At 43.8% G+C, this 21,568-nt stretch overlaps 1 protein-coding gene and 1 pseudogene across 4 annotated transcripts in view; one reads left to right on the top strand and one right to left on the bottom strand.

Moving 5' to 3' along the window:
* Window positions 1-21,568, top strand: part of LOC309644222 (uncharacterized protein) — a 175,712-nt gene that overhangs the window by 135,778 nt on the left and 18,366 nt on the right. The gene's annotated exons all lie outside the window — the stretch shown is intronic.
* Window positions 1,569-19,944, bottom strand: LOC309644208 (archaemetzincin-2-like; annotated as a pseudogene). The gene is made up of 2 exons (XR_014268624.1): window positions 8,795-19,944; window positions 1,569-8,457 (listed from the first exon to the last, which is right to left on the bottom strand). The product of XR_014268624.1 is annotated as an archaemetzincin-2-like (transcript).

Below are 21,568 nucleotides of genomic sequence, written 5' to 3'. Positions count from 1 at the left end.
CAGGACCCTGGCATCCTCTTCCCTTCCTCCCAGACTTGCCCATGCACGGTTGACTCTACCAAACATCCATGTCCACGCCGGCACCTTAGCCTCTGGGGCAGAGCAACAAAGGCCTAGTCTTGAAATCGAAGAGAATCTGTTAGGGATATTAGTGTGTGCAGTAACCGCTGCCTCTGTTTTCATTAGAACGCTCTTGCTCAGGAGTGAGGAAGCTGTCCCTGTGGACAGCTTTCCTGGATAAGCACACCTTCTCCATCTTATTTCTGAGATTAAAACTGCCTTTTTATTGGAAAAAGGGTGATTCCAGGAGAGGCTTTCTTCCTCCAGCACCACTGATATCCAAAAGGTCCCAGTTACCCCACATCTGACTCCCTTAGACTTTGGAAGGAGGAGAGGGCTCGAGGGCTGGCCTCCTGCTGGTGCGTCCTGAGCCAGGGGCCTGGGTTTTGCATAAGCAGGGGCGCAGCATCCCTCCTAGATTTTGCTCAGGGCCTGGTAAACAGTAGGTACTCACTAAAGAATGAATATGTACATTTATCCGACTTGTGCCCAATCCATTTCTGGATTCTCTTCCCCACTCAAGTCTCTCAGCATCTACCTTCTATGTGGTTTGCCCCAAAATAAATGACCACTGTCTTGTGGAGGGTCTATTACTGGTACAGGGAAGCAAGACTATGTTCATTATCCTGATTATGAGGATGGCGAAGGAGAGGAAAAGTTTTCCTCAACCGTTTTAGGGTCCCAGGCAGGGTCTAAACTTTTAACTGACAAAGACAGGAGAAAAGCATACAAATTTATTTAATATAAGTTTTATGTCACATGCGAGCCTTCATAAGGAAATGAAAACCTGAAGAAACAGTTCCATCCAAGTATTTTTATTCTGTCCACTCTTCACCCCTTAGACTTTGGAAGGAGGAGAGGGCTCAAGGGAAGGAAGAGCGGACAGTTGGAGGGGGAATATGATAGGTCACATGGTATGAACTAAGTATAGGAACTGGGGGAAACTTAGCAAGGCCTGTGTGTTAGGATTCTTCTCAGCAACGCTTTGTCTTTCTTTGGGGTTAAGGATGCTCCTTTACTGCGGTATAGGGAGTGCACCCTCACCTGAGTGTTTAGGATCTGTTTCAGGGCAGAAGGGTGCTTACGCTGTTTTCTTCAACTCCTTCAGCTTAAAATATCCAATGTGCCAGGGTGTCATATTTTAGGATAGCATGTCCTGTTCTGTTTTTGTTTTTGTTCTCTCATTAAACTTTGTTTTGATGGGTCTCAAAATTCTGTGACAGATTTTTGGTCAAGTTATTGCCATTAAAAAGTACTGATATTAAAACTAATAACTTAAAACTGCAACACACAAACCCCAGAAAAATGGCCCACAAAACATTCTCCTTTCCTTCTGAAGTTTTTAGAGAACATTGTTATCATAACCAGTCTTTTAGTATTAAACTTTAATGGTAATTGAGACAAACACTTTTGAGACCTCTCTTCCACCACTGATTAAGCCTGGGACAGCAGGTTTGGGGATGATATTCATTTAGCCTTCTGAGCTTTCTGGGCAGGGTTGGTGATAGCTTCAGAGGGGGATACATATGAAACTTATCAATTTGAACACTTTAAACAGATGCAGATTATTGTATGTCAATTTTACCTGAGCAAAGCAGTTAATAAAAAAGGTAGTTTTTTTTTTTTTTAAAAAAAAAGAAGGGTGTTTTGGGGGGAATTCCCTGGCAGTCCAGTCGTTAGGACTCTGTGCTTCCAGGGGAGCTAAGATCCTGCATGCTGCGTGGGCACAGCCAAAAAAAAAGGGGGGGCAGGTTGCGTTCATTAGCCACCCTCAAAGGAGCCAACCACTTTGATTACACCCTTCTAAATATTGTTCCTCAACCCCCATTATAGCTTTCTTACCTTTTGGTATTAAATATTTTTACTTTTATGAATATAGTAAACGGTATACATTTTCTCTTTCCATTTTTATTTGACATAATAAAATTTGCCAACTTTACTGAGAAAGTATAATTTTCTTTTTATTTATTTATTTTTGGCTGCATTGGGTCTTTGTTGCTGCACGCGGGCTCGTTGCGGTGCGCAGGCTTCTCATTGCGGTGGCTTCTCTTGTTGCGGAGCACAGGCTCTAGGTGTGCGGGCTTCAGTAGTTGTGGCGCTCAGGCTCAGTAGTTGTGGCTCGCGGGCTCTAGAGTACAGGCTCAGTAGTTGTGGCTCACAGGCTTAGTTGCTCCGCGGCATGTGGGATCTTCCCGGACCAGGGATCGAACCCGTGTCCCCTGCATTGGCAGGCAGATTCTTAACCACTGAACCACCAGGGAAGTCCCAAAAGTATAATTTTCAAAAAGTTAAAAACATGAGTCTCATGCAAATAAAAAAATGAGCACATGTCAAAATTTAACTCTTTATGAGGCAACCAACAAGGTATTAAAGCTAGTTCCAAGAGAATTGGAGAGAGTGAGGTCTTTACAGTGGCAAAAAAAGAAAGAATATTTACAAAAGTTTGCTAACTTAGATACAAAACTGATTTTTATCCTACATTAGCCCAGAATAACCCTAAAAGGAAAGATAGTAATAATCCCTTTTTCCTATTTCCAAGTTTTGGAACATTTTTCTTAACACAGCTTTGGTCACCTAAAGGTTTTATATATTTTAAAATTCTACTGGCCCACCTCCAAACTTTGGAACTGTTGGCTCTGGGTAATTTTTTTTTTAACATAATTGGTAATTCAGGAAAAATTAAACTGTTTACAAGAGGCATTTTCCACTCATTCAACATGAAAATAACTGTACTGTATCCCACCTTCTCATAACTTTGATAACCTGCTTCTTGGGATAGAGAGATAGTAATGAGGAAATGAGCTCTGCTTTTAACAGCTGAGTGTTTTCAAGAAGCTGCTTTCTAGTCTTCATCTTGAACTCAAATCTCCAGCCCTACGTTATCCTTCTCAGCTCATACTGGTTTGGACCCCAGTTTAAGGGATTTACTGGCAAAATTCTAGAGAAATGGGATCCCGGAGGCTGGGGATGGGATAAGATTTGGGGAGTTAGTGGGGAAAAGGGTCCAGAAAGGAAGGTGGGATTTGGGTCATTGTAATTCTGCAGAGGTCCAGGCTAAAAGTCCAAGACTGCTTAATGGAGAGCCTTAAGAGGGCAGGGGAAATTTCTTACTGAACCAGGAGCATGGAGCTTTCAAAGCAACAAATTGGGCTTAGGGAATTTAAAAGTAAAGCATTTCATTTAAGGATCTTGTCCTTCCTAGATAACTGAGGCTAGGGAGTAAAAAGTCATAGCAGCCCTTCCTCTGCCTTCAAGATTTTATGGATCCAAGTGGGTGGAGCTAATGGTGTAGTCTCCTGGATCAATATTTTATCCCTCTCAGATGGCACAGGTGCAGGTACCTGGGGCCTTCTGAAGATAATGCTTCTGTCCATAAGAGTGGCTCATGGTGGGATTTCAGACACTGCATCAGGCCAGTGGTACTGATATTACTGGATAGGACAGCGAAAGGCCTACCACTATTTTTACGCTATCCAATATTTCAGCTGCTCACCACGTGTCTACTGAGCACTTGAAATGCGGCTAGTCCAAAATGAGTTGTGCCCTACATGTAAAATACACATCAGATTTTAAAGACTTAGAAAAAAAAACATGTTATATATCTCATCAATTTTTTTATATTGATCACATGTTGAAATGATATTTTAGATATATTGAGTTTAAAATGTTATTAAGAATAAATTCCCTTGTTTCTTTTTACTTTTTAAAAAGTGTCTACCAGAAAATTTAAAAATATACCTGTGGCTTGTATCACATTTCTACTGGACAGTGCTGACCTACTCTGTCATTTGCCTTCCCACACAATTCCAGAGAGGCGACAAATCCCTAGGCTGTCATCACTCCCACCTCTCTTGACAGGAGTTGGCTTTTGAATTGCAGCTCCTTTCTTCTGGTGCTCATTCATGGGATAGATGTCTCTTGTCCCCAGGTAGTAGTTACTCTATTCATGCTGCCTGAAATCAGTGAAGCAGGGCCACCGTACAGGACTGTGGAATTAGGAGACTTGCAATTTAGTCAGTGTTGCCACTGATGGGTAGCAGAGTATGCCACCCCGAAATATGCTACTTTGGCATAAAGACTGTTTGAGCTCAAGGCAATTGAGAAGAAGCAGATACAAGAAAAACTCTGCCCTCCCACTATTTGCCTAAAACCAGGACATAAATTTGTAGAGATGTCCTCCTCCCTCCTCTACTAGGAAGAATGGAAGTTAATCACGGGGGATGACTCTAGACCTTTATCATCCCAGAGATGGCACCAGAGGAATTGACATAATAAATTTTACTAACTAGCCCTTATCTTCTATTAGCTCCCACATATATTTACCTTCCCCAAATTTGCCATGCCTAGAAATTCAAAAAGTCTTTTTTTCTCTGTCTTGTCACTCCTCTGTAAATTTATTATTCTTTGGTTAAGATGCAACATAAGCCCAGTTCTAACCACCCCTTTGAGTCACTCATCACTGAGGTTTCTCTCGAGTGATGTGTTAATAAACTGCTCATTTCCTCTTGTGAATCTATCTTTTGTCAGTCTAATTTACAAGGCCACAGCCAATGAACATACTACGATGGGTAGAGGAAGAGGAGAATATTTCCTCCCTGACATCACTGACTTCCTGTGGGACCAGGGCAACTCCCTTAACCTCCCCGGACCCTCCCTTCCTCACTTTCTGAATGACACAGCCTGAGTGAGATCAACACAAAAGTCCATTCCAGCTCTATCTGCTTGAGGATGTAGGAAGATAAAGGGGCTTTTATTATATTGTTATTGTTATTTGGTGACCTTGTAGCTTCTGTTTAGGAAAGTAACCACAGCAGGTGCACCAGGCCTGACCCTCTCACCGTGGTCCAGAATTGTGACTTCTAACCTTGCTGCATTTCATCCAGGAGAATTATTGATAGTTCCTGCCACCATGTCTTTGTCTACATTATTCCTTCTCTATCAACATTAATTCACCCAGCTTATATTGAGTGCCTAATATGTGCCAAGTACTGGGATACAAAGATGAGGACACTCGGGTCTGCTTGAGCACATCTTTCCATGGGATATGACCCATCCATCCACAGACAACTGTAATCCAAAGTGGATAATTTAGTGAGTGATCTGCGCTTGGGTAATAGGGCAGAGAAACAAAGCATGGGCTCGGGGGTGGGAAGGTTTCCTGGAGGAAGGACAGCCTGCGCTGGGTCTTGTGGGGTAGGTGGGAATCAGCCAGCTGAAGAGATGTGGGAGAAAGAAGGCATTCCAGGCGGTGGCAACAGCTTGAGCAAACACAGAGAAGCAAGGCGCAGCTTGGCGTGGGATGGAATTACAAATCGGCTAGTCGTTGGAGCTTAAAACTCAGTAGTGGGAGAGGAAGCTGGAGAGGTGGGTGGGAGGCTGCACCCCAGAGCAGCACTAAGAATTCCTGAGGGCATCTAGGTCCCTTTCCTGTTCATTTTCCTGGCTTCCTCCCTTCCGTTTTCCTGGTTTAGTAAAGGTGCTAATTCCTCTTTGGAACCTCTTTTGGACTCCAGCTTCTGTCCTCTTGCCAAATCCTACCCATACCCCCCTAATGTCATCAGGGGTGATTCACCTGTAGGTTCTGGAATGCTGGCCGCTTCCAAAATGAGCCAGGAAATGAGTTCTGAGCGGCTGGGAACAGCCCCTGCTTTGAGATTTGGAGCAGGGAGTATCTGTGCTGTTTTGGTAGCTCCATTCATTGTTGCTTCCTTTGGACTTGTAAGTTATTCTAGCAAACCCCAGCTGCTCTGCAGTGAAATGTTCCAAATAATTAGTATTTTTGCAGGAATTACCTTTTTAAGATATACGTGCCTTTAAAAGATTGGTTACTGTGCACGTGTTTTTGACTGCCTTTTGTAGCCCATTTTCTCCCCCAGTAGGACCCATGTATAATTTTAGGTAAAAGTAGAAAGGAAATTATGATTCGATAATCATAGTCTAGTTTTAGCAATACTCCTCCTTCAGAGAATCTCAACCTCTCTGAAGCACTCCTGGGCGCAAAGAGCTCAGACATTGAATTCTGGCAGGATTTGGGCAGGATCCTCACAGGATCTGGCAGGTGACTGTCTCAGGCCTGAGACATGTTCCACTGCTTGGGAAAGTGGAGCTGTGGACAGATCTGCTGATGTTGAAAGTGTAAGACAGGTGGGGTGCAACTAGCATAATCACTCAGACATTATTAGTCCATGATTATTCCATTTTCTGTAGCAATTCACCTCCCTTCTGCTTCCTCTCACCTGAGATACTGCTGTGCTGGCTGCCAAGGCCTCAATATGTCCAGAAACCACAAAACCATCAATATTCACAGAAACAGGTTGGTGGTCCCCACCCCCCTTGGTGGTTTCCCATGATGGCAAAGGAAATGACCTGACAATCATTCTCAATGACCATAGCTTGACCTTCAGTTTCCTTGTTATATTATCATTATTATTTCCTTTGCTCAAGAGAAGGGAAAAGGGCCTATTACGTACAGTGGGTCCTCAGTATTTGTGGGTTCCACATCCATGGAGTCAACCAACTGGGGACCAAAAATATTCAAGGAAAAAAAATTCCAGAAAGCTCCAAAAAGCAAAACTTGAATTTGCTGTGTGCCAGCAACTATTCACATAACATTTATATTGTATTAGGTATTATAAGTAATCAAGAGATGATTTAAAGTATAAGGGAGGATCTGGGTTAAGTCCTGTAGGGGAGGAAAATAACTTTTTCTCTACCCTCCTAGGTTCTGTAGCTAAAGCCCTGGAAATCAAACTGACAAAAGACAATTTAACAAGAGAAAAACAGAGTTTAGTAATGCATGCAGCGTGAATATACATGGGAGAAACTCAGTGATGAGTAACTCAAAGGGATGGTTAGAACTTGGTTAGAACTCGGAATTCCCTGGCGGTCCAGTGGTTAGGACTCAGAGCTTTCACTGCTAGGGCCTGGGTTCAATCCCTGGTCAGGGAACTAATATCCTACAAGCTACATGGCAGGACCAAAAAGAAAGGAAAAAACAAGAAAGAACTTGGAGCTTATTTGGCGTCTTAACAAAGAATAACAAATCTGTAGAGAAGGGATAAGACAAAAGAAAAGGAGTTTAGGCTTTTCGGGGTGGCATACTGTGGGAAGGTAAATATATCAGGGGAAACTAACAGAAGATGAGTGTATTTTATTTAGTAAGGTTTGGTTTCGTAGATTCCTCTTGATGCCATGTCTGGCCTGAGTCTAGAGTTGTCTCTGGTGATTGAGTCCAAAATTTGTCCTCCTCTTCCTGGCATGGAAGAGGGAGACAACTTTACAAATGAAAATTAATATCCTGCTTTTAGCCAGGTTGGGGAGGGCAGATAGCTTTTTTTCTGCATCTGCTGCTTTGTAAATTGCCTTCAGCACAAAATGATCCTTATGCCAAAGTGGCATGTTTTGGGTGGCGTATTCTGGTCCCCTTCATTGCTGACTCCACCAGTTAAGTGACCTTTATCAGTGTACCCAGCCTCTCAAAGCCTCAGAGAGGCTTATAAAATGTGTTCAATAAGAGTATTTTCTTCTTCACAGAGCTGTGATGAGGATTAAATGGAATATAGCACATAAACTCTTTTTTTAATGTGCAAGTATTTATTTTAAGTAGTCCTAATTGAAGGTTCTTATTTTGGGAGAACAGCAAGGCATTTTATTATTCACTTTTTCCATTCTTTTTTTTTTTCTTTTTTTATGAAGTATAGAACAAAGTATTCAGTTATATATGTGTGTGTGTGTGTGTGTGTGTGTGTGTGTGTGTGTGTGCATATATATATTCTTTTTCAGATTCTTTTCCATTATAACTTATCACAAGAACACTCTTTCCATTCTTTAAAGGCTTCCACTGGTTTTGACAAATTCACATTTTTTTTTTTTTGGCTGCACTGCTCGGCTTGGAGGATCTTAGTTCCCCGACGAGGGACTGAACCGTGGGCCCTCAGCTGTGAAAGCGCGGAGTCCTAACCACTGGACCGCCAGGGAATTCCCAGCAAATTCCCATTATCCTCATGACTAAGTTTCAGAGTAATTCCAGGTGTGTCAGCAGATTGATCATCAATCCACTTTGTATCTTTCTGTATTATTGAAGCAAATAGCACTCTGCAACTTGCATAAACAGATAGGGCAAAGGTTGAGGAGGCTCTGGCCAGCTTCTTCCAAGTGGTTGGAGCCTTGCATTAGGCAGGTCAAAGTCCAAATATGTGTCCAGTCCCATGGGTTAAAGTCTTATAGGACTGAAGCAACAAAATGCCACTTCAGAAGTGTAATAGTTATCAAAAACTGAAAAGCCACTTGGAAGATATTTTCTGCAACGCTTCTTCACTTTGCCTTCACAGAGTGAAATATAAAATCACTGCCATACCTGGCAAAGCTGAATATCCCCATACCATCTGTCAAAGAGGCCTGTCCAGGGGCTTCCCTGGTGGCGCAGTGGTTAAGAATCCGCCTGCCAAGGCAGGAGACACGAGTTCGAGCCCTGGTCTGGGAAGATCCCACATGCTGTGAAGCAGCTAGGCCTGCGAGCCACAACTACTGAGCCCGCGCACCACAACTACTGAAGCCCGCGTGCCTAGAGCCCATGCTTCACAACAAGAGAAGCCACCGTGATGAGAAACCCGCGCACCGCAACAAAGAGTAGCCCCCGCTGGCCACAACTAGAGAAAGCCCACGCACAGCAACGAAGACCCAACACAGCCAAAAATAAGATAAAATAAATACATTTAAAAGAAAAAAAAGCAGCCTGTCCAAAGACAAAATTCCAGGAGTCTCTTGGGTAAAGATCAATCATTGTTACCTCCACAGCACAGAAGGCATCTTCAGGTCCCTTCTCTTTTAAGAGCTTCAGGATGTGTCCTGCATGACTTGTAGGTTTTGTGTGTTCTTATTGACTCTAAAGGAACACCTCATTGTAGAGATAGGAACTGGTTCTAGGAGTCTTACTGTCAAGCCGTAGAAAAATGCTTTACAGTAGCCCTTGAGCCATTTAATATATTTTTCACTGATAATTCTGGTGTTTCCTAGAGATCCAATGCACTGTATATAAATACTGCATTTCTCAGGAGATGGTATCTTTCTGTAAGGGTCATTGGAAAAACTCTTCAAAGTCTTGGGGAGCCTCAGGATGGGAGGTGATCCAATCTGATTGCAAATGCAAAGTAATGGGTCCAAAGAGATCACTGTCTGGCTGGAAGTCTTCTTGCATCAAATGCTGTTATACCAGCATCTAACTTCTACTACTGTGACACAAGCGCTGGGTTCTTTGAGATGAGAGCTGTTTCTAGCGTCTGTTGAGAGTGCTGTACTGTTTGCATCTTTAGGGAGGAAGGCTCCCACTGAAGTTTTTGCTTTCAAGGACAGGCATGTCTGGGCCTGGCTGGAAAACAATTGTGTGGGGTGTTTTCACCTCTCACCCTCGGCATCAACCACAGCCTGTCTCCCGTGGTAGCCCCCGAGCCCGTGCACATAAACTCTTAGAACAGAGCCTAACATAGTTTGTTATTCTGAGGGGAAGGATGGTGCAGAAGGTAAGAGCATGGACTTTGGAGACATGTTGCCTGGCCTTGAATCTCAGCTCTGTCACAGTGTGATCTTGGGTATAATACTTAACTTCTCTGGTCCTCAGTTTCTTCACCTATAAAATAGAAAGTATACTTCATAGGGTGTTAAGTTATTTTTAAAAATGAATGTATGTAAAGCACTTCAAACAGGACCAGGAGTACAGGACACTTTGTGTAAGTTCTAGCCACGCGCGTTATCCTGGGCTCAGGGAAGGGAAAGTAAGCCAGCAGCAGCGGCAGGTTGACAGATCTTCTCTGGCTGAAATCAGTGGATGGGATGAAGCCCCCTGTGAGTCAGGATCCCTAGATGTATTCCCACCCACTGTGCAGGATGACCTTGAGCCGTCCCTCTATCTCCCTGGCCTTGTTTCCCCTTCTGTAAAGCGTAACGGCTGGATGTGGAGGTCTCAGAGGTGCGGCCCTCGCGTTCAACCAGTGGGACAGAAGCAGAGGCATGGACTAAAATGACAAAGCAGACGTCCAGGGTGATCTTTTGGAGCACCTGAGGGTGGACCAGTGAGCAGGAATGCCGCTGGCCTGGGGGCAGCCGCCCATCCACACTGCAGGGGAAGGCTGGGTGCTCGGGTGAGGGACCTCATTTCTGCTTGGATTGGAAGAAATGAGAAGCCCCACCCTCTCCCATCACCTCCCCACCCCAGACTCCTTGCCAGCACGCAGCAGTGTGGCACCGACCACTCCTTCTTGATCTAACACTCTAGTTTACTGCAGAAGTGTAAAATATTCATGCTGAGAAAGGCCTGGGGAGCTTCAGGAAATGCTTCCCAGGGGTTTGTCTGTGCCAGGGGCTGGAATTCAGGGAGAAAATGAACTGCCTCTCCCTCCTGGGGAGCAATGCTGGGAGGAGCAGGGCATGGCTCTTGAGAGGACATGATGCCTCGAGAGGGCTGTGAGCGGTGGTTCCCCAAAGGAGGGGCTTGGGGAAACCCGACTGAGGGTCACAGAGAGGGGCTGTGGCCCCTGGGAGAAGGGTCTTCTGAGCCCACATATCCTGGAGGATCCAGGAGATGAGAGGGAGGGCTTGGCTGCCTCTGAAGGGATTAACCTGCCAGCTGAACGAGGAGGAGGCGAGGATTAAGGGTCAGGGGTCACCAGCTTTCTTTGCTGGTGACCCCCTTGGGGAAGGGTCTTGGGCCAGGCCTTCCTAGGAACAACCCTGTGGAATGGAATCCAGTTCATGACTTTTACAACATGCCAAGGACAGGGCCAGGTGCTGGATATAAAACTCAAACTAAAATGCAGCCCCTGCCCTTTCCTCCGTTGAAAACACGGACACAGACAGACTATTGAAATACAGATTAGCTCAGTGGTGAAAGACAACAAACCACACCAAACTAAAACGTCCAGCTAGGGAGGAACATCCGTATGGAGGAACACCAAGCAACTGTTGGAAAATGAGGCACTACCTCATTTACTCACCTGCAGAGATGTACAAGGACCATGAAGTGGAAAAAGTATTGGACACATAACAGTTTATAGAGCAGAGTCCCATCATGTAAAGGAAAAAAAATATGCATGTGGTGTGTGTGTGTGTGTGTGTGTGTGTGTGTGTGTGTGTGTGTGAGCGCACACATGCACATACTTGCCTATGCATACAATATTTCTTGGAAAAATAAGAAAATTTAAATGTCTATCTCTGGGATGGCATTAGGCTGGTGAGGGAAGAGGAGAAGTAGTACTTCTCACTTGTACCCTTTTTCATTGCTTGGATATTTTAATTATATACATATTATCTTAGTCTGTTTGAGCTGCTGTAAGAGAACACCCTAGACTGGATGGCTTATAAACAACAGAAATTTATTTCCCACCATTCTGGAGGCTGGGAAGTCCAAGATGAAGGCACCAGCAGATTTGGCATCTGGTGAAAGCCTGCTTCCTGGTTCATAAATGACTGTCTTCTCGGTGTGCCTTCACATGGCAGAAGGGGGAAGGCAGCCCCCTGTGATCTCTTTTATTAAGGGCACTAATCCCATTCATGAAGGCTCCACCCTCATGACATAATTACCTCCTAAAGACCCCACCTCCTAATGCCATCACACTGGAGGTTAGGATTTCTACATGGGAATTTTGAGGGGACACATTCAGCCTATAATACATGTATTACTTTAATAATTTAAAAATAGTTTAAAAAGTTGAAGGAATGTAAATACAATCACAGAAATGTACAGAGAGCACATTTTGGGGGTGCAGAAGTGGGATGTAGAGGAAGTACAAAGCTTTAGAAGAATTTTTCTCTGAAATTGAAGGGGTTGGGTGAGAGCTTAAGGTGAAGAAGTTTTGTGGGGTTTTTCTATGATGTTGAAGAGGTTGGGCAGGCAATGAAGTTTTAAGAAGTCAGGGGAGGGGAGATGGAATAGGTAACCAACCCCATCAAGTAAAAGAATTCTTGAAGGTCCCTAAAGCCACAACTGAATGAGAGCAGCAGATATTTGTAGAAGCATCAATATGCTGGGTTACAGTTAGAGTCATAGGTAAGGACCTGGAATGCTAGGGCTTTCCCCTTTATTCCTTACAACAGCCCTTAGAGATAGGTAGCACTTTTTTTTTTTTTAACAGATGAGGAAACTGAGGCACAGATAAGTAATTTGCTGGTGGGTGGTAAAACTGAGTACCCCACTCAAATATGACTTCAAAACACGTGCTTTTCCCAAAAAGCTCTACAGAGATGCATTGGAACCCTTCCTCTGACTATGTACATGCACAAATCCCCAATAAACAGTGACCTAGCCTCTGCTTCACCACCAGCACTACATGTTGAGGCAGAAGTTCTGATGCACGGAGAATTCTTCCTAATATATCTTCTGACACCTGTGCTGCTGTCCTTTCCTGTCTTGCCTTAGTTCTACCCTCTGAAGCAGCTGCCCTTCAGTATGAAAGATACCCATTGTAACCTGCCTGCATCTTCTCCAGAACAAATATCTCTACTTCTTTAAAATTTTGATATGACATAATTTTCAAATGCTTCATCATCCTGGTCTCTCGTACACAATGTTCAACATACAACAAAATATTATTAGACATTCAAAGAAGGAAAATGTGAACCATAATTCAGAGAAAAATCAGTCAATAGAAATAAACCTCGAGGTGACAGAGATGATGGAATTATTAAATGTACAAACCAAGGGTCCAATCAGGAGACAGAAAGCACAGAGTAATTTGAACAGAAAATGTTTCATGTAAAGAATTACTAACTATAACAGGAGAGTAACTATAAAGGAAAAAACGTTGGGTAGCACTCTAAAGAATACCCTAAGGCCGAGGGAGAAGGACCAAGGAAGAAACAACTTAGGAGGGAGATCTCTTCCCAAGATAGAGATCCAGACCTAATTTCAACCCACTCAAGGGTAGAAAAGTTCTCTGGGTTGCCCAGGTCAGAGCTGGTCTATAGTTGGTGGGAAAGTAGAAAACACTTGCTTCCAGGGTAGAGGTGGGCCAAAGTTTAGTGGGTGGGGATGCAGAGGGAGGCAAGGCATCAGGAGCCAACTTAGCAGCAGGGCAGTGTGAGGCCTGGGTTGTATGGTGCCCATGTCAAGAGGGCCATGGGAAGCAACCCCCTGGGGTACAGGGCTGAGGCTAGTAGGTGGGTGCACAAGGGAGTTGAGGTGCTGGGAGCCAGTTGCTGGTAGGGCGGCCTCAGGCCTTGGATTCATGTTGTCTACATCAGGAAGACTATAGAGAGGAGTTACTTGGCTGGAACCAGTCCTGCAAGCTTGCCGAGGAACTGTGTGCTTTGGACATGAGGTTGGCAGACATGCAACAAGAGCAAACAAACAAAAACAGAAGCACTGGAACCAGGAGAAAACTCCCTCCTCCTGCAAAGTCCCTGCAGCTTCCTCTATTGGAGGAATTGATTTTTGACAAAGGATCCAAAGAAATTCAATAAGGAAAGGAAACTTTTTCAACGTATTGTACTGAAACAACTGGATAAACATATGGGGGAGAATAAATTTACCACCACACACAAAAATTAATTTGAGCTGATTTATGGTCCTAAAGAGAAAAGGTTAAAATACAAAGCTTCAAGAAGAAAGCATAGGAAGACTTCCCTGGTGGCGCAGTGGTTAAGAATCCACCTGCCAATGCAGGGGACACGGATTCGAGCCCTGGTCCGGGAAGATCCCACATGCCGCGGAACAACTAAGCCCGCGAGCCACAACTACTGAGCCTGTGCTCTAGAGCCCACGAGCCACAGCTACTGAGCCCGTATGCCACAACTACTGAAGCCTGCACCCTAGAGCCCACGCTCCGCAACAAGAGAAGCCACCGCAATGAGAAGCCTGCGCACTGCAGCAAAGAGTAACCCCGCTCGCCACAACTAGAGAAAGCCCGCGCGCAGCAACAAAGACCCAACGCAGCCAATAAATAAATAAATAAACAAATAAATTTATAAAAGAAAGAAAAAAGCACAGGAGAAACTCTTCATGATCTTGAGCTAGGCAAAGATTTTTTAGACTGAACTCAGAAAGCAATAACCATAAAGATTGATAAATTGGACTTCATCAAAATTTAAAACACCTGTTCATCAGAAGACACCATTAAGAAAATGAAGAGGTGGAACTTCCCTGGTGGTCCAGTGGTTGGGACTCTGAGCTCCCAATGCAGGGAGTGCGGGTTCAATTGCTGGTCGAGGAATTAGGACTCACGTGCCACACAGCACAGCCAAAAAACAAAAGAAGAAAAGAAAATGAAAAGGCAAACCATGGGCTAGGATTTGTCTAGATCCTACTCTATGTTTGTAACTCATATTCTGCAAAGGATTTGTATCCAGATTATATAAAAATTTACACATCAATTAAAAAACAATAAATAGTGAAAGAACTTGAACAAACACTTCACAAAGAGAGATATACAAATGGCCATAAGCACATGAAAAGCTATGTTGCATCATTAATCATCAGAGAAATGCAAATTAAAACCAAATGATGTATATCATTTCACCACTAGAGTGACTAAAACTTAAAACACTGACAGTAACACTTGTTAGCAAAGATGTAGAGCAACTGGAATTCTTATAACTGCTCATGGGAATGTAAAATGGTATAACCACTTTGGAAAACAGCTTGGAAATTTCTTATACAGTTAAACATATACCTACTCTATGATCCAACAATTCCACTCCTAGGGATTTACCCAAGATAAATGAAATTTATCCAAATTTATTTATTTATTTATTTAGCTGCGCCAGGTCTTAGTTGCAGCACGTGGGATCTTCATTGCCCCATGTGGGATCTTCATTGCAACATGCGGGATCTTTAGTTGCATGTGGACTCTTAGTTGCAGCACACAGGATCTAGTTCCCTGACCAAGGATTGAACCCAGGCCCCCTGCTTTGGGATCACGGAGTCTTAACTACTGAACCACCAGGGAAGTCCTTATTTATCCAGATTTGTGACCAAATGTTCATAGCTACTTTATTCCTATGAGCTAAAATCTGGAAACAACCAGCTGTCCTCCAACAGATAAACAGATTTAAAAAAAAACTGTGGCATGTCCATAAAATGGAATATTATTCAACATTAAAAAGGAACAAAATGTTAATTCAAGTGACAACATGGATAAATCTCAGAAACGTTATGTTGAGTAAAAGAAGTTAGAGACAAAAGAGGACATATTGCATGATTCCATTTCTATGAAAGTCTAAAAGAGGCAAAACTAAGCCCAAAGATTGAAATCATATCAGTAATTACCTGGAGAGAGTGGTCATAGATTGACCACAAAGAGGCAGGGAATAACTTTCCAGGGTGATAAAGTTCTCTACCTTGATTGGGGTAGTGATGACATGGGGTTATGCATTTATCAAAATTCAATGAGTTATATACTTTAAATGCCCATTTCATTTGTAAATTATACCAGAATAAATTTGATTTTATAAAGAGATTTATTGAGCATCTACTAGATGCCAGGTTTGTGAACTGTGAAGAGTGAACATAAAATAAGTTTTCTAGAAAAAAAAAAAATGAAAAAAGGGGAAGTAGTTGAAGATATACAAGAAAAGGAATAACAGAGAGGGTCCTTAAGGAGAAAGAGGGAAACTTAGAGCCCAGCTGGCTGTGGTCAGCGTGGTAGACACTGAGACACAAGAAGGAGGACGATGGAAGGAAGAACTGGTGAGAAACAAGTGGAAGGACTGCGAGGCCATGCCATTGTCCCAGCTGAGCCTGGCAATCTCAAATCTCTGATCTCCCCAAGGGTAGGATTTCTCCAACATTGCTGGGTAACCTAGTGGAAGGGGCAGGGAGAGGGTAAAAATTTTGGGGTGTTTAAGAGCACGTGGCATGGAAGGGGAAAATGATAAGAGTTGGAGGCATTAAGCAGTTGAAATGATACCCAGGGGCTAAGCTAGGAGGGGAAGGAAGTGAAGGCAAGAGGGGAGCAGATGGAGAAAATTGAAGACTTGGGGGGCAAGTGGAACAGGTAAGAGGGCTAGAGGCAGAAGGTCAGGGTCAGGCTGGGACTGGAGCTGACGATTTCTGGTCTGCTCCTCTCCTACAGACAAAACACTTAGGATTTCTTTGGCACTCATCATTTCAGTGAATTCCACACTCTTATTGAAAGCCTATTGTATAGTAGTCCAAACTGTCATGAAAAGGAAGGTTTGTGTAGTTGTCTCCACCTAGTAGAAGACACATTCTCCTGAGGCTGTGTTCCTACAGAGCTCTGTCTGCCCACCTCAGCAGCATACTGCACACTGTATTTTTAAATGGAGAGCGTAAATATCTATCCAACATTAAAGTTCTCATACCCTTTAGCCAGCAATTTCACTTCTAAGAACTTATTCTTACTGGTGCCTGGACACACACAGGCTATTTGTTTTAATGCCATTTGTAATGCCATTTGCAACTGTAGGAGGAATAAGGTCACCAGGAGGCTGGTTAAATGAACAAGAGTACTTCCATGTAATGAAATACCATTGCATCCATTACAAGAAAAAGAAAGTTCTTTCAGTGTCAATATGAACTGGTTTCAAATATGTATTGTTTAAAGTGAAAATGAAAATAAGATACCGAACAGTGCGTATGATGTTTTATCATTTGTGTAAAAATAAAAGCACATGTACATCTAGAAACTGGACACAAGTCACTCCTGGAACAGTTCTGCAGCTTAGGGATGGGAGGAGGACTTACTTTTTACTGTACACCCTTTGTTCCTTTATGATTTTGTGTTATTTTACCTTTAGAATTTTGAGAATAAGAGAGAAAGAGAGATTGAGAAATGGAGAGAGAGGGAGAGACAGGGGAGACAGGGAGAGAAATGAGAATATGAATGAATTACTTGTTAGTGTGTGGAGGACAGAGGGAAAGCTCAACATAAGAATGAAGCCCTAATGATGGACTTTTAGGACTTGACCGCCCAGGGTCCCTCAGTAGTCACTGAGCTGCCAACCTTTCAAGCACCTCCCCAGCTCCAAACAACTGCACTTCAGAGGGCCGGCCTCTGGAAATGGGATCCACCACTTACCTCTGTACAGACACCTCTCCATTACTCAGCTACCTGGCAACCTCACCTGCCCAGAGCACAGCTAAGAAACAGAACATTTTTTTAAATGACTCTGAAGTGTCACCATAGATGTCATTAAAGCTCATACATTTTTTTGATCCTCACTTAGAGCCCATTTCCCTTTGTAGAGACCCACTCAGCCCCCCAGAGCTGGTTGAGGGGAAGGCAGAAACATCTGTATATATATATATCCTCAAAGAAGTGCAGGTCATTTGCCACTTCATATGTCTTGATGTCATGAGGGCATCTGGAGTTATCCCACAGCTCAGCCACTGGTGTCTGTAATCAAGGCCCTTGTTTTAGCACAAAGAGATAAATTCTTGTTGGGGTTCTGCGATGGAGAAGACAGACAAGAGCAGTGCATGTCAGGAAGATTTCTATATAAACCTTTTAAAACTCTCTGAGGGTTAAAGGGATAGACTCCATCACCTACACATCTTGGCTTTTACAGAATGACTCATTCCCCCAAGGTTTCACTTCAGAGCAATGGGAGGGGTCGGGGGAAGGTATGTTCAATGTTTAGAAGATTATAAAATCACAGAATTCAAATAGACAAAGGAAAATCAGCAGCAGCTTGCCTCTGTGGGGCTCTTTTTTTTTTTTTTTTTTGAGGTTTATTTATTTATTTATTTATTTTTGGCTGCGTTGGGTATTCGTTGCTGCACGCGGGCTTTCTCTAGCTGCAGCAAGCGGGGGCTACTCTTCATTGCAGTGCATGGGCTTCTCATTGCGGTGGCTTCTCTTGTTGTGGAGCACGAGCTCTAGGCGTGCAGGCTTCAGTAGTTGTGGCACAGGCTCAGTAGTTGTGGCGCACGGACTTAGTTGCTCCGTGGCATGTGGGATCCTCCCAGACCAGGGCTCGAACCCATGTCCCCTGCATTGGCAGGCGGATTCTTAACCACTGCACCACCAGGGAAGTCCATCCGTGGGGCTCTTGAATGAGCTCAGGAGGGGAGGGGTCTGTCCTGCCCAAGAGGCAGAGGGGCTCAAAAACAGGATCCAAATTCTTGCTCTGCAAAAACCTCTAGATAAACACAGTCACTTAACTCTCTGAGCCTCCGTTTTATCTTCTGTACAATGGGAATAACAATCTCTAAGCTCCCAGTATTACCAAGTCATTGTGATGATTTAATTCAACTCAACTCATTTCCACAAGCATCTGTTGAGAATCTACTACATGCGCTGCCTGGTGCTAGGTAAGCCCTGTAGGGAACAGAAAAATGAATAAAACATAGTCTTTAACTTCAAAGAGCTTGTAATCTGGCAGGTCCAAATTAACTAACATATGGTGTGAGATAATAGAAAATATATGTTGGTCTCTGTTCCCCATTTTTGACACAGAGCTCCTGAAACTCTTGTAATTTCCTGGGTGATAGCAGTGACTTGTGTTCTAATGAGGAGACCCTGCTGGGTGCACTCCTACATGGCTCCTGGATGGAAGGACCAAACCATGATTAGAAGCTTGGAATTTTCAGCCCTGCCTCCCATTCTCTTGAGAAGGGAGAAGGGCTGAAAATGGAGTTATTGGTGGATCATTCGGATGTGATGAAACCTCCATAAAAATCCCAACTGTATGGTATTTGGATCACTTCTGGGTTGGTGAACCCATGCAGATTGGAGAAGAGAGATGCACCTGGAGAGGGCACGGAAGCTCCACATCTTTTCCCCGTACCTTGCGTTATGCATCTCTTCCATCTGTCTGTTCCTGAGTTGTATTCTTTCATAATAAACCAGTAATCTAGTAAGTAAAATACTTCTCTGAGTTCTGTAAGCCTCTCTAGCAAATTATTAAACCCAAGGAGAGGGTCGTGGAACCTCTGATTTATAGCCAGTCAGTCAGATGTACAGGTAACTGATGTCCGAAGTCCAAGGAGGTGGTCACTGGAACCTCCAATCTATAGCCAGTCGGTCAGAAACACTGGTGATAATCTGGGGATGGGGGTGGGGAGTTGGGGGGGCAGTCTTGTGGGCCTGTGGGATCTGATGCCGTCTCCAGGTAGATAGTGTCAGAATTGAAGTTGAATTGTAGGACATGCAGGTGGTGTCTCAAGAACTGCTTGTTGGTGTGGAAAGACACCTCTCTCCATGCATCGAAAATTGGGTCCCGGAACATAATTTCCATAGGAAAGTGCTTCAGAAAGGAAACCCTCGTCCACAAAAGAGAAGTGTCAGTACTTTTTCTGGAAGCTTGGAGTTTGTAGTGACACTCTTAGTAAAGGAGCAGCATAGCGTAAAACCAAGTTTAGCAAACAGAGGCCTGGGAGCAGCACCCTGTCCAAGCTCCACCACCCAAGAATCCATCTTTCTTGTAAACCTTTCCAAGGAAGAGATGCAACTCCACCCTCCAAAACCAAGAGACCACTTGGTCCTGCTGATCTATCCTCTTAAAGTCTCCGGAATCAGCCCCCTGGCAAAACTGGAGTCCTGCTCACAAATTGTTCCTATGGATAAGGTCTTAGTGGAACACAGCTATGCCCATTCATATTGTCCGTGGCTGCTTTACACTTTTTTTTTTTAATTATTTATTTTTATTTATTTATTTATATATGGCTGTGCTGGGTCTTCGTTTCTGTGCGACGGCTTTCTCCAGGTGCGGCAAGTGGGGGCCACTCTTCATCGCGATGCGCGGGCCTCTCACTATCATGGCTTCTCTTGTTGCAGAGCACAGGCTCCAGACGCGCAGGCTCAGTAATTGTGGCGCACGGGCCTAGCCGCTCCGCGGCATGTGGGATCTTCCCAGACCAGGGCTCGAACCCGTGTCCCCTGCACTGGCAGGCAGACTCCCAACCACTGCGCCACCAGGGAAGCCCTGCTTCACACTTTTAACAGCAGGACTGAGTAGTTGGTGATAGACTGTATGGCGCAAAGAGCCAAAAACATTTTCTATCTGGCCCTTTACAGTGTGGAAATAAACAAGAGTTCGCCACTATCACCTGTGGTTGGCAGAGACATAAAGGCAAGATGGGAAAAGTTTATGGCGGAAAAGGTACAGGCTTCGGGTGTGTCCTGACGGGAGGCTGCTGGCTTGGGGAAGCTGAAGATGAGGGTCTAGAAGCTGGGGGACCTATGTTACTACTTAGAGGCCCATATTGGCTTCCTCTGCTTGGTCCTAAGTTGGAAGCAGGGACAAAAATTAGGGAAACTGTCAGTTATTAATCAAATCCTAGCTGTTTGGGGCCAGTTGTTGCCAGGATTATTTTTTGGCTTCCTGAGCTGGTGGCTATGACAGATGATGGTCTGACGTCCTGCAAGGCTTAAAGATAGCAAGCTGGCTTCCAGGGCTGGTTACTGTAGATAATGGATTGGTTTCCTGGACTGAATGCTGTAGATTATGGGTCTGGGTCCTATTTTTATACAGGGTCTGTCCATTTTCCATTTGTATATTCAGTTTCTCAACAGAAGTTTGCTTATTCCAGTGGTGATCATTTTGTAATGTATAAAGATATCAAATCACTATGTTGTATACCTGAAACTAATATAATTTTGTAAGTCACTTATGCTTCAATAAAAATAAATATAAATATATATTTATATATCTTAAAGTTTGCCTATTCCACTATTTAAGGTGAAGTGTTTTAAATGAGTGGGTCCTAGATACTTGGGTAAGTTACTTTAGGTCTCTGTGCCTCAGTTTCCTCATCTATAAATTGGGGATCATGACAGTTCCTGCCTCATAGGGTTTTGGAAAAATTAAGTCCACATAAAATACATCCAGCAGAGTGCCTGATACACAGTGAATCTCAATGAATATTATTCACTGTATTATAATCATCCCACGAAACTCCTTCAAGGCAAGGTCTGTGCCCTTTGTCCCAATAGTCCCAGCTTCTATCAGAGGGTTTGACACATAGTAGTTATTCGATAAATATATGATAAGTAAATGAGTGAATTATAAGAAACCAGGGATGGAGGGAATCTTGGCCGCCCGTCTCAGAGAGAGGATAATCTCTTTGATTACTTTATATTTAAAAAGGCCTAAACTTGGGGAGCCCCATTCCCACCCTGAAGCTAAGGGAAGCCTGCCCTCCACCCACTCTACCCAGGGAGGCCCAGTGAGAGGGCAGTCTCTAACTCTCAATGATACTTTGACTTTACTAAATAATTCAGGTGTTTTCTGAATTACAAAGGCTTTAAACTGCCTCTCTGTCTTTTTGGGAGCCTTCCCACTCCTGCAATTGGTACTGTGGAAGTTGGTATCAATATTTACAATCTGACTCAGTAGTTTTCAAGGCTGCCCTGATCCTTCAATTTACTAAGAAACAACAGCCAAGCAAGGTATCTCTTCCCCCTGCATCTTTAACCTTGACAGAGGCTGCCTTGCAAGGAAGTGGGGCCTTGGAATCCAGCAGCTGCTGCAGGATCCTCTCCCAACCTCCCGTCCTTCTGCCTGGGAGCAGCACCCTGTCCAAGCTCCCCCACCCAAGAATCCATCTTTCTTGTAA

Source organism: Balaenoptera physalus (genome assembly GCF_965194825.1).
Source record: "Balaenoptera physalus genome assembly, chromosome: 15".
NCBI classification, from domain to species: Eukaryota; Metazoa; Chordata; class Mammalia; order Artiodactyla; family Balaenopteridae; genus Balaenoptera; species Balaenoptera physalus.
This window is presented reverse-complemented; position numbering and strand designations above follow the sequence as displayed.